The sequence below is a fragment of the Ambystoma mexicanum genome, chromosome 14 (genome assembly GCF_040938575.1).
Source record: "Ambystoma mexicanum isolate Mex_15411 chromosome 14, UKY_AmexF1_1, whole genome shotgun sequence".
NCBI classification, from domain to species: domain Eukaryota; kingdom Metazoa; phylum Chordata; class Amphibia; order Caudata; family Ambystomatidae; genus Ambystoma; species Ambystoma mexicanum.
The window spans coordinates 246,486,734-246,500,067 of record NC_090940.1 but is presented as its reverse complement, the minus strand read 5'-3'; the positions used below and the strand labels follow the sequence as shown (position 1 = coordinate 246,500,067).

Genomic DNA, 13,334 nt, shown 5'->3' with positions numbered 1-13,334 from the left:
ATAATATGTTAGGAGTTGACCAAAGTTCTGCAATATCTTAGTACAGGCGGATCATTGGGGCAACACAAGCGAGCCTTTCAAGTCAAAGAATGAGGTCGCGAATTCACAGTCGGCCAGAAGGCGCAGTCTTACCGGCATTAGTTGGCGCGATGGAGTTCCTGGAGGGGCAGGACCTGGAGAGGCAGCGTTTCTGGCCCAAGCTCAAAATGGCTCACAAACAGGCACAGAAACAGGCCTTTACCTGCCAGGCCTGTAAGAACACTCATCATGCTGACTTCACCCATGATGGGCAATAAATGAATGCCACCCCACAGTAAAAATATACATCGAGATGGAATGCAACAATGTAGGCCAGTATGGCCACATAAGAACACTCCTCATGTTGGCTTTACATTTGATGCCAGTAGAAAATGCCACAGTGCAATAAGAACATGTGTCCAGATTAGCTGCACCAATGTAGGCCAGTAATACCAAGTAGAAATACTCATCCTAAGGGCTTTACCCTTGATGCTAGTATACAATGCAAAGCCACAATAAGAAAACATGGCTAGACCTCCTGAACCATTCCGGCTTTACCCTTGATGCCCAGAAAATAATGGCATACCACAATAATGATACATGCCAGGATTGGCTGCCACCATTTATGATGGTATGTTCATGTAAGAACACTCATCATGTTGGTTTTACATGTGATGCACAGTGTAAAATGTCTGCTGACACTAATAAACTAAGCAAAGACTAGCTGCACCAATGTAGGCCAGTAAAGCCAAGTAGAAACACTCATTGTGGGGTCTTTACCTTTGATGCAAGTGTGCAATGCAATACCAAAATAAGAACACATGGCTAGACCTCCTGAACCAATGCAGACCAGTATGGCCATGTATACATATTCATGCTTGCTGTACTCTTGATATCAGTGCAAGAAAATCCATTTAACAGTAAGAAAACATCTACATGCTTCATCAACATAGGCCAATATGTCCAGGCAAGAATACTTTTCATGTTGGCTTTACTCTTGATGCAATAAAAATAAATTGCATGTTGTAGCAAGGAACGTGACCAGACTGGATGCAGCAATGAAGGCTGGTAATTCTGTGCATGAATGCTCATCATGTGGACTTTTTTACTCGATGCCTAGTATAAAACACTGTAACACTTTAATAAAGTGTTCTACTTGGTCTAATAGGGCCTCCTACATTGGTCCAGTTAGTCTGGACATGTATAAAACATCACCAGAATGTCTGTGTAAATGTAGACCAGCATGGCCACATACAGACACTCATCATGTTGGCTTTTATCTTAATGCCCTGTAAAAAAGTCCATGCTACAGTAATACAAGATTTCCAGACTGGCTGCACCTCTGGAGACCAGTGCGGCCATGTAAGAATAGTCATCATGCTGGCTTTTTCCTTGATACAGGAAAACAATGCAACATAACAGTAATTCAATATTTTCAGACCAGCTGCTGCTGCTACACACACACACCATCATACAACCTTCATTCACAGTCTTCTGCACACCTATAAAAAACTCACACAATCCCTCATACAATCATGCAGCCACACAAAATACTCACTATCATTCAAACAACATATTCTCTCTCATTCACAAATGCACTTGCAGCTATAAACCTTTTCATGGATGCATACACAAGTACATACTTATTTTGATTTTCTTACCTGCAGCCCTGGACTGAGCTGTGCTCAGCCTCACAACACTTCAGGCTCCAATGAGAGCCCTCCAGCACTCACACAGTATGTAACAGGATAAGGAGAACTTTCTGGTTCCTGCACATGCACAGTGGAGCTGGATCTACAGCTCAATGGCCCAAGGCCTCTGAATGTGTAGGGAAGTGCAGGTGCACAGCCTATGTTCCTGTTTCCCTGCAGTACCCCAGTTGCATGAACAATGGGGCATGTACAGCTGGGGAAACAAAACAACCCAGCCTTGCATGGCCCATTCGACATGTGTGTTAGTGTACTTAACTGTCAAAGGTAAGTCACATTTCCCTGCACATGTAGTCATCCCAGGAGCACTCCCTCATCTGCCTACTGCTTGCTGCAGCTGAGGAAGTGCACAATGCTGTAATTGAGTTAACTTGACTCATTTATAATAGGTGGTGGGCCATTATGGATGAGCCACCCATGATTTAAGCATGGACATATTTGACTTCCTAACTTATATGCATGGCTGTTTATCAAATTACATCTGAAGAAATTAGATGTAGCATTGTGCAGGGACTGCTTTGGTGGATATGTACTCAATCTGTTTTACTGCAGGTTTCATATTTCACAGTAAAGTGATTGACTTTCCTTGGTTTTCCACAGTGAGTAGTCTTTAAATAAAATTGCAAGGTTAAAGGTCAGGCATGAACATTGTAAGATTATGTTACCATCCTCACTCCACAGACTGATGGCATCCTGCCACCAGATGTGGGTTCAGCCAGCTAGCAACACATACGAAAGGAAAGACGCCATGGATCTAGAGGAAACATATCCAGCTCCCAGTGGAAGGGAAATTGATGCTCGAAATCAGTGTGCTCTACAAAATGTTTCCATCCATGCAGAAATGATGGACATCATCCCTGACAGGAGAGGAGCTATAACACAGGCTGAGCAGTAAATAGCTGGAGGGCTAGCACTCTGGGGAAAAAGCAGGACAAAAAGATCATGGTTCACCTGCTTTTGGAAACTGCACACCAGAAACTCCTGCTCTCGTGGGGGGCTCACGGCAATCAAGGGTGAATTCTACGAAAATGTAATATATGAAGTGCATTTTATCAATTCAAGAGAGCAGTTCTGTTCATTTGTGTCAGTAAAGAAAATATTATTTCAGCCCCTTGAAATGCTGTCTACTCCTGTTACCAACTGGACCTTGGGCCTTATTACAAGTTTGCCAGTATCCTGCAGGTAATTCCGACGGATACCGGCAAACTGCCCCTACTGTTTCCACCACCTGATATCCTGAAATTACTAATATAATATTGGCAAAGGAAAGGGCTGTAAATCCCCATTCCATTGAGTCCCGTGGAGGGGATTTCTGAAATTACCGGCACTGATAATACCAGTGCTGGTAATTCCAGCATATATTTGCCGGTAGGGGCCTGATTTACCTCCAGCTCTTGGCTGGAGGTAAATCAGTGTCCCACACCAGCAAAGTTGTAGTTTGCTGGGTTGGGATATGTGATGATTCCATTTTTCATGCACTGGAAAACTTGTAATGAGGGCCCCTAACCTGTAAACTGAGAGCTAATGGTGGTTCAGTTGGCAGAACCAGGGTTTGGGGAGCAGCTTCTATGAGAGCAAGGCACACTTCTATTGAAATCCGGTTAGACCAAAATGCTAAATCATGGAGCTCATCCTCTTCACATGCAGCTGATGGATATGCGTTTTGGTTCCACCATGTAACCATAAAACAAACCAAATTGTTTCTCTTTCTTTGTGCATGTCAAGGAAAACAAGTAGTCACAGCATCAGTGGGCTAGATTTTAGAGTATGAATGGTCATTATTAGGTGAGAGGAATCTAAGAAAGTGTTTTTGAGATTCTGAAATAAAGAAATTGAATTCAAATTAGCTCTGAACTACTGTTGGGCACAGGAGTACTGTGAAGGATTACCATCTGGAGTGGGTGTAGAAGCCTGGATTTTGTTTTGTTTTATTAGCTAATACAATAATGTTGGTACTCAATCTCAGGAAAGGTGGTCTGATAATCAGATCTCCCTTTCATAAAGCCTCATTCCAAAAGCATAGTACAGCCCTGCTGCACCTTTCTCCTGATCTGCAGTATCTGCTGTTTGTGGCACAGAGTAGGTTCAGAGGTCACATGTGCCTTGTTTCCCAAAAGGGCTCAATGGGAATGGGGAGGCCGGAAACACCGGCACCATTCACAATGGTGCTGGTGCATCCGGCATGGTCTGCTTGCGGGTGCCGGTCCGCCCGCCAGGTCAGACCTGGCGGGCGTAAAGGCACCAGTGAGCAGAACTCCTAGTTTAACGGTACAGTAACAATGGTACCGGAAAGCTTATTGGTACCGTTGTTACTGTACCGACAAACTTGGAATGAGGCCCACTCAACTACACCGACCACAAAGAGAAAGGGCACTTTCACATTCCTTAACTGCGAACTGCAACTCAATCATTAGAGGGTCTTTTATTCATCATCCACCACAAGCTCACAATGTTTTTCTTAAACACTATGGTACATGCAACTCCCAGTTTTTTATTTTTGACATTAGATGCCCGTGCTGAAAATTCTGTTGGTAAAACCAACAGAAAAGTAAAAAGTAGACCGAATGAACATTGATCATTTAATCACATGAACAGCATTTCCTCTCAGTTTGCAGCACTACATTGAAAACAACCATAACATCGCCAAGGTACAGTTCTGTGTGTCAGAAGTAGTTTCTAAATTAAAGAAACATGGTGACAATAAAACACACTTGTCACGAATAGGGAAGCCTTTTGGATTGACATTTTTGAAACTTTGATATCAAAAGGGCTGACTGACCACAATGAATTGCAGAATTTTCAGAAATTTGAATGATGTACACAAGGAATGTTCTTCATCTTAGGTTATTCATTATAATTATAGAGATATGGTTTGTTGGCCTGTACATATATTCTCTCTGTATGCATACCAATAGGAAATTTGGTTCATATATTACTACAAATGGTGAGACTGATGATTAGTGTCCAATAGGATCTCTTAGACTTTTTTAAGATGCTTGATGCTCTATGATCATGTGACATCAAGCCGCACTGGATTTACATTTATATATTCTATTACTTTGAATACCCAGTTTTGTACATTTTACCATACTGTATAAACTCTATTTAGATGTTTGTAATATGAACACACATTCTTTTCGTATATGTATATTTACTTTGGAACTTTGAGGGAATACAATGATAACATTTAGACTGGGTTATTCCAATCACATGACAGCTATAAGAGTGACATGATGACGTCATGTTCATGAGCATATACGCAGGCTTTATGTAATCCTTGATAGAAACAGTCAATTTCTGACACAATCTACCGCCATATAGGTGGTGAATATCGAACCATTTGTGGTACACTATGAAATTGGAAACTGGTAAGATCTGACAATTAGATTCCTTTTACTATTTCCCCTATATAGTCACCTTGAACAGAAACATTTTCCTACATGGCTAGTTCACCATATTTTCATGTGGAGATGTACAATTTCTGATTCAGTTATAGCATTGTGGTTTACATGTTTTATATTGGTAAATTCCTTAAATCTATTTGGATTTTACGTTATCTGCTGGAATCTCATATGTAAGTGTAATTATATGTTGAGGCTATCTTTAGCTGATACTTACTAGGGACCAACTTGTCTTCTCCTCTAGGGAGGTAACTACGCTTAAATAACTCTGAGATGTTTAGCACTGCTACACATATATTTGTTTAAAACTATTCAGATCGGGTTGGAGAGGTCTGATTTGAAGTACCCAACTAAGATAAGAGAATGTAATTCGATTTGATTGAACAAACATCCCATGAATATCATTAATTGAGTAACCTCATTTGCGTCAACACATCGAGCATAGATTCTCCTAAGGAGGCTTTGTTGAATTTGTGTGCTCCAAATTTCATTTCATAGTTCATGTGAAATTTATATTACCTGTGGAAATCAGTTTCTATATTATAATTATAATGATTGGAAATAATGTTTTGTGACTATATTTAGTTTTATTATTTCTCAATATAAATTTGAAAATATTTAATCAAAGTCAATTGAAGTACTTTTATGTGTTATTTCTTGGAGTTCAGCACCAATGGTCTCTCTTAATGTTTTGAGAGCATGTTTGGTTATTTTCACTAAACACGTATTGCTAGAGTCTATGCATCTGTTGCTCTTCATATAACATGTCATAATACTAATAAAAAAGTTTGCAAATATGTGCTTATTCGGTTGTGCAGCCTTTCCATTTTCTTTTATTATGCAAGTCATTTGTCACTGCAACAGGGACTGGTCACCTTACAGTAGGCTCTGTTTGTACAATCCCCTGAGGCCGTTTAAGTAAGGGGTCTCCCGCTCCTTCTTTCATTCATGTTCTACTTTCATCAAATCAAGAATAATTCTTTAGAACTCTATTGGGAGTGCAGGCCATTTCAAAGTCCTTCAGTTGTAGGGTGAAGGTAGAGTGATTCCAAGGCACAGGCAAGATCAGTCTCCTAACCATGCACAGGGAACATTTTCGGTAACTGCTGTAGGACCAAGGCCTGCTGCCCTGGTACCCGGACTTGAAGCTGAAGTTGAAGGACTCCTGCAGGTGCCAGCTAAAGTCCTTGGACTGGGAGTGAGGAGAAAACCAACTCACCTTGACCCATATCCCCTGGATTGGGACTTGCAGCACCAGGGAAGCTAAATAAGCTTGATTCCTGTAATCTGCCACTTTGAACAGCCCTCAAACCCAAGCGGACTACCCTCAACGCCTTTGAACCATTCAGGATGCACGTTTCTGCATTTGGTCTTCTCTCCCAACTTTTGTTATGTTATGTTATATTATGTTATTGGGCATTTGTATAGCGCCTTTCACCATTGGTATGATGTCAACATGCTGTGGGTTGAACGCCCTCAGCGACGGTAGTCCAGGTCAGTGGAGAAAGTAAGGTCATAAATAGTGCATGTGTGCAGCCTGTATGTGTGCAACTAGGCCACATTTTTCATGGTGGGTAGCTGCAGCCTAATTCTAGAAGTAGTGAGGAGGTTGTGTGAGACCAGTAGCATGTGTGCAGCAAGGCCTTATTGCCTTGGGTGTTTCTGCATTCTAGCAGAGGTGCTGTTTGCATATAGGATTATGTGTGCAGCTAGGCTTAATTAATCATGGGGGATAGCTGCATTTTGTTGGCATATGGTGTAGAGGTGAGAGTCATATTGGTAGGTATGTGCGAGTATCTGTGCAGTTTGGTAGAGGCCCCTTGTTCATGATTTCCTTCCTGTGCTTACCACATTAACTTTACTAACTATTATGAGGATTGGTGCTTTGGTTCTTCAGGTCTAGTGTGGACTCACATGTGTTTCACAAAGCATGGCCATATCTTTACCTGGCTTAACAGTATAATCAATGTTGAGTTTGGCCGTTTCGCACTTACTGTGCAAGGCTAGTAGCTCCACTATGCTGAGGAATGTTAAGTATTTAGGTCCAGGAATGGAAGGGGCTGCAGATGGTAGTAGCAATTCTAGTAGTAACAGCCCTGGTGCAAATCTGTATTTGCTGCAACTAATCAGTTCACAGCTGCACAGCACCACCAGAGTTCAACACTGCTCCGGCTCAAACAAGAAGCTAATCATTGAGGATGTCTTTGAACCACCACATATTTTAAAAACACCTCTAACTGCCAGGCACTTTACTTCAAACCAGCCTGAACCTTGACTGGAAGTGCTAGAAGCATTATTTTGCCAATGACTCAAGCCAGCAATAGCGATCATTGAAGTATTATCTGATCTAGCTGAGATACTGCTTGTCTCTCAGACCACGATTTCTCTCCACCCGGCTCATGTCACCATCTCTTACTTCGATAACTGGCTCGTCGAACCACTCAACTCCCTCTCGCCCCTCAGATCTTTCTGAAACGGAAAATGCCCTTCACCCAGATGGTTCTCACCAGTTCTCAAAAATTCAAAAAACTTGAAACATAACCTGGGGCATAGATGGCGTTTAGACCAATCTACACCCAACAGGCTTGCCTATGCCTCCCATCTAAAACACTTCCGTACATAAATCTGCAAAGTCAACAAATCCTATTATAGGAACAGAATCGTAAAAGCCCCACATCCAACCAGGGAACTCTTTATGCTCCTTGCTGAATGCAATGCCTCTGCATGTTCCACCAACTCACCCCACCACACACAATCCCTTTGCGACTCTCTCAGACCATTTGCACAACAAAGCACTAAAGAGATATACTTCCATCCTGCCTAAAAACTCCATTGGCTTCTGACCACTCAGCGTGCTACCTTCAAAGCAATGTGTATCACTCATCGAGCCCTCTACAATAAAGGACCGGACCACATGCAATAAAGGTTTACACGCTACAGAACAAACAGAAGCCTCACATCTGGCTCTGCACTTCAACCTGTAGTTCCAGTGACCACATCAACCTGTACTGGGGGCACCTCCTTCTCCTTCTCAGTACCAGCACCCACAATTCGGAACTCTCTCCCTGTAAACATCAGACGCATAGAGGACCAACTCGTATTTGGGTAAGCACTCAAAACATGTTCATTCCCTCTTCCACCTCAACCTTGCATTTCTAATCTGACCTACCTGTCCCTGCACATCTAACAAACCCCCAATTTGCCTCAATACACCTACCAAAAGCAATTGCCCCCACCCCTCCCATAACCTACATCACCCATCCATAAGCTTTTTTAAGTATGATCTGCCACTGCATGTCATTGAATGGGATCATGCTCTCCTAACAAAGGCTATTCTGGCCCCCTCCAGAGCTCATCTGCTACTTGCATGGCAATGAATCTAGGCTCTCTTAACATTAACTGTTCTAGAACTTCCTAGAGCTCATTTGCTTCATTTTTGAAGTTAGACTCTCTTAACAAAAGCCTCTGTAAACCGTCTGAAGGCCCCTCTGGATATTGAAACCTTCTGTGACTTTCACTCCCAAATCCCCACCCATAGGAATGTAGCCTTTCCCTCAGGTTCCCATACCATGCTAAGAGAAAGGATCAAGCCGTCAAAACCTCCAGTTGAGAAATGGACAATCAGGGGGCTCATTGGGTGGGTCAATGGGAGCGAGGGGTAGCGAGGGGATTCTCCCTAGAGGACCGGGGGCCTGGAGTAGACTGGCAATGGAATGGACTACCATACGCATTATCGTTGCCACGTTTGAATACATTATAGTACATTTTCTGCAATACAAGATGGTACAGGCACGAGGACCAATGCTGATGGAATTTGTTTCCTATCTGACAACTGTGCATGTCATTTGCAAGTTGATTGCATGTTGGCAATTGATGCATGTGATAGCAGACCCTTCAGCTTTAGAAAATTGCCTTAGGGATTGATTGACTGTTTACAATACCCTTGCCCTTGGTCCAGCTGTCATATAGCCAACAGTCTTTCCTTATGCCTTTGCAATATGCGCTGCACAATCTAAAATACTTCATACTAGTCATCTCTGCTTATTATAGAATGTTAATTACTGTTTGCTCAGAATGTATTGCTCCTTTTATTTATGTTTGGACAGACTACAGTCTTCCAAAGAGCGTTCGTCCACTGCAGCTCTTTGAAGCCATACTAATGACAGTAGGCACTATACAAATGTCGGATAACATAACATCCCTTTAAATAATACAATATAAATTGGGTCATTAAAACAACACTGTGCGCCCTTATTTACACAAGTAATGCAGACCGTTATCTGCATTTTCCATGAATATGCACTATTATCCCACATGCACCAACTACTGAATTCAAAATATTTAAAGATCTGAATCCATAAATGACTGTAATTTCACAGCCCATAAAAATGAACTTGTATGCTATTGTACAACTACGAATGTCTAACACATGTTGCATTCCAAATATGAGATTCCACGGAGCCTAAAACATATTTGATGCACATGAAAATAAAATACAGAAGCTTTTGTACTTGCATAAGCTGGTAAGCATATTACCAATAAAAACAAATATGTACAACCAAAACTAAATACAAAATTCTATTTCCAAAATGAAAATGGATGTCACCACAGACAAGTGTGTGAAACAACATTATAGACTAAACAATTTAATTGGGGTTTCAGGGTGATTATATTTATAGCAGGGTCAGTGGCACCCTCTATGGGTATGTGGGGGGTACAGGTGAGGCATCATTGTAAGTGCTGGCTGTATTTTGGGGTCTATGGGAACTGTTTGCCTGGTATGAGTCAGTGTTTGAGGATATTACACCATGCGGGTATGTTGTTTACCAAGGGTGTGATCAGGGCCATTTTAAGCACTTTTGGGGCCCGGGACATGGATGTGTTTTGGGCCCCCTTCACTGAGCCAAATTAATTAAGTGATCCAGAATATCTGTTCCTGGCCCTCTTGACATGATCACAACCAAATCCTTGATATGCTGCCTCAAAGCGATCAAAACAAGCAAGGATACTGCCTTTTAGTCCTTTTACCCTCTTCATTTTTTTGTAATCAGAATGGTAAACAAGTAGCATTTCAAAGGCTACATTTGCAGTACACGACAAGGGTCATTGTGTTCTAGCATAGGTACAGGACACCTTTAATCAATAACAGCCATGTGGAAGGTGCACCAGCCATAGTACACATGTTGGACACAGATCATACGAAAAAGGTGCACATAATCCAGAATAGACAGACAACAGATTAGCTACCTCAGAGGGTATGATGTTCATGCATCACCTGTTTTTTTGTTTCGCAGCACTTTCTGCCAAAAATGTTTTGTGGAAAAAAACATTTAAAAATATGGGGGGCATATAAGGGGTAGGGTGTTGTGGTGTATAATGAATACATAATAGGGGAAAGGTGATCCCCCCACCCCACAATACAAAAGTAGAAAATGTGATGCTTATTCTCTGGAAAACATTTTCAGCAAAAAAAAGCCACCACAAAAAAACTATGAATTAACATAGAACCAGCTCAGTGAATGCAAAAGTGCTTAAGCATGGATGCAGGAGACCATTGGAAGGAATGCAAAAGCTACACATATCATAGCATAGACAGTGGATTAAGATTAGAAGATACCAGGAAGGTGTCCATATCCAGGGGGAGTGAGATTAGAAGAGGGACATGGTCTTCAAATAGTGTTGTCATAATACAGCAAATTAACAAAATGGCTGTCGGGTGCCATTTATCAATGCTCACTATTATAATACAGGAAGCAGTAGTAAAGCCAGTGTGAAACCCTGAGAGAGGCTTTTTTGAAGCTCATATCATGAGAATGAAATCACTCTGAAGAGTGACAATTTTGAAAGGCTCAGGGAGTGGCAATTTTGACAAGGTAGGCAATATGAAAGTAAATGGGATAACCAGGATCACACACTGGTTAAAAGAGATGCTGGGATTTGCATCCATTCTGCAATTTCTGCATGTTACTGATTTGTTTCCAGTTCTTACCATGAACTCAAATAACATAACCCGGCATGACAATTTTTTAAAACAAAAGTGTATTGTGCAAAATTGGAATTATTCTAGCTCCATCATCTCCATCATCAAGGGAAGTACGTAGGTACCAGCATATGCATCAATGTGATCTTGAACTATTTTATCTAGGTTTCTCTCTGTATTTTAAAGCTCTAAATAAGCTCAAAGCACAGTCTTGTGAAATTGTTTGTTTTTCATAAACGTGTAGAAAAAAAATCTAAATTGTACAAAAAAGAAAAACAGTTTTGTGTCATTTGAGCGGACCTTTAAATATGCTTGCCAGAGGAGGACTGCAATACCTGGTCCTATTTTCTCTGTCTAGAAACACTGACATTCAAATGGTCTACATTAAAAGAAATATCAGGCTATGGACTAAACAATGCCACCAGCATTTGAGAAGGAAAACCTTATCACAGAAGACAGCACATTAATGTCAGTGATATAAGATGACTTTTCCAGGATCACTGTATTTTCTACTGGCAAAACCTGTATACAAGCACAAACGGTTTGGTCCCACAGTCTTGAATTTGGAAACCTAATCACCACTCTGAACCAACACTTTATACTCATCATTGGAGGTGGCTGAGTAAGTTGTATAACTCCCCATCTGAAAAAAAACGATTTTGAGACCTTGACCACAGTGATGCTATTTTTGTTTTAGTGCCAACCACTATCTGGTGCATGTACATTGCTAATAATAGCACCTGTTGTGCTAAAAATGATAGCGCATATACATGCAGGTTCATCAACTTTAGACATAAGAAAGGCTGATTCAGCATTGTTGGAATTTTGTGATGTAATCTTGCATATGAACACAGATCTTTTTCAATGAGTGCTTAACACAATGAGCTATATTATGAACCATCAAAGCACTTACATTTATAAATATGCATTTCAACTTAGGCTTTTGCACATGATCAATATACTCCCCACAGAAAGGTGAGAATGCTTCAGGTGTTGCCTCGTAGTGAACACACAAACTATGTAAACCACGGTGAACATAGAAAGCATTGCAGGATGAATTGACCAGGGCAGAATGTACGTGTCAACAATAGACAGGCAATAGATATAGATCCTCAGCAGCATGTCATCAAATATCCTGACATGCTCTATTTAAGTTTAGATGAAAATGGGTAGCCTTCTGGGGCCCCTCCTGCAACATGGGGACCTGGGGCAAGTGCCCCCTTTGTCCTCACACAGAGACGTCTCTGCCGTGTGACAACAACTGAAGTTTAGTTTAAACCTGTTTCAATGTGTCCTCTTCTTTAAAATGTTTTCTTTTTTTAAACTTTAATAATGCCAAAAAAATGCATTTTTCTAAATGAAAGAATTGCAAAACCCTCCCAAAATAAGATTGTGTGCCGCAAAAAGTCGTTTTGTTGTGAGGCAAAATGTTCAAATCCATGCTATATTAGTCTGTGGGTTATGCATACTGTCCTGTTGAGGCAACGAGCCTGCTTCCTGGCTGTTGCCAACTATGTCCCATTCAGATCAATTAATAGCCTTTGCACCCTTTAAACAGTATATGCGTCATGTACAACCATTGAGGATGAGAAGCATATCAATAAGTTGAAGAGCCCCAATAGTTAGGAATATAGCTTAGTGTCTAAGCACTGCCTTCAGAGATCTGTGCTAACATGTCATAAAACAGCAGTAAATGCTGACACGGCTGACTCAGGCATTCATCGTTCTGTGTTGATAGACTATGATCATTTAAACTTTGGTGATAGTAACACCTACTGTGCTACAAAAGAACATACCTGCTCCAGAAAGTGCCAGTTATAACAACGAATATAACATCTGTTTGGTGCAGGTACAGAGCTGATTGAAAAAACATGGATTTCCCATTAGACATTAATGTGATCCTGAACCTTTTATCTCGCTGTATTGTAGTATGCTCGTTTTGGTTAAAATGTTTGGTATCTAACATTATGCTGGCAATGTTAAGTCCACTGCTTGCTCTTTCTGTTCCTATCATACAATTTATTGATAGAGGCTCTAAACAGGAGAGTGCTGAGCATAGGTCACGAGCTTCTGTAATCTTAATGTGAATGTTTTTTTCTTAGAATTCCAGATGTTGTTCTCTGCATCATGAACAAGAATCAGGAAACAAGAAGCACACCTTGAAACACTTGTGTATAGGTGCGTTATAAATACCATATCATATCATATATCAAATAGGTCTGCATG

General features: G+C 41.0%; 1 protein-coding gene across 7 annotated transcripts in view; it reads left to right on the top strand.

Annotated features, from left to right (window-relative positions):
* The window catches only part of TMEM121 (transmembrane protein 121), a 1,343,088-nt gene that overhangs the window by 1,012,612 nt on the left and 317,142 nt on the right, over window positions 1-13,334 (top strand). For 2 of the 7 annotated variants that reach the window (XM_069637380.1, XM_069637383.1), the window contains one exon: window positions 13,211-13,286. The exons of the other annotated variants lie outside the window; for them this stretch is intronic. The gene's annotated coding sequence lies outside the window, so the exon portion shown is untranslated. The remainder of the gene's footprint in view (window positions 1-13,210; window positions 13,287-13,334) is intronic. 7 annotated transcript variants of the gene reach the window in all.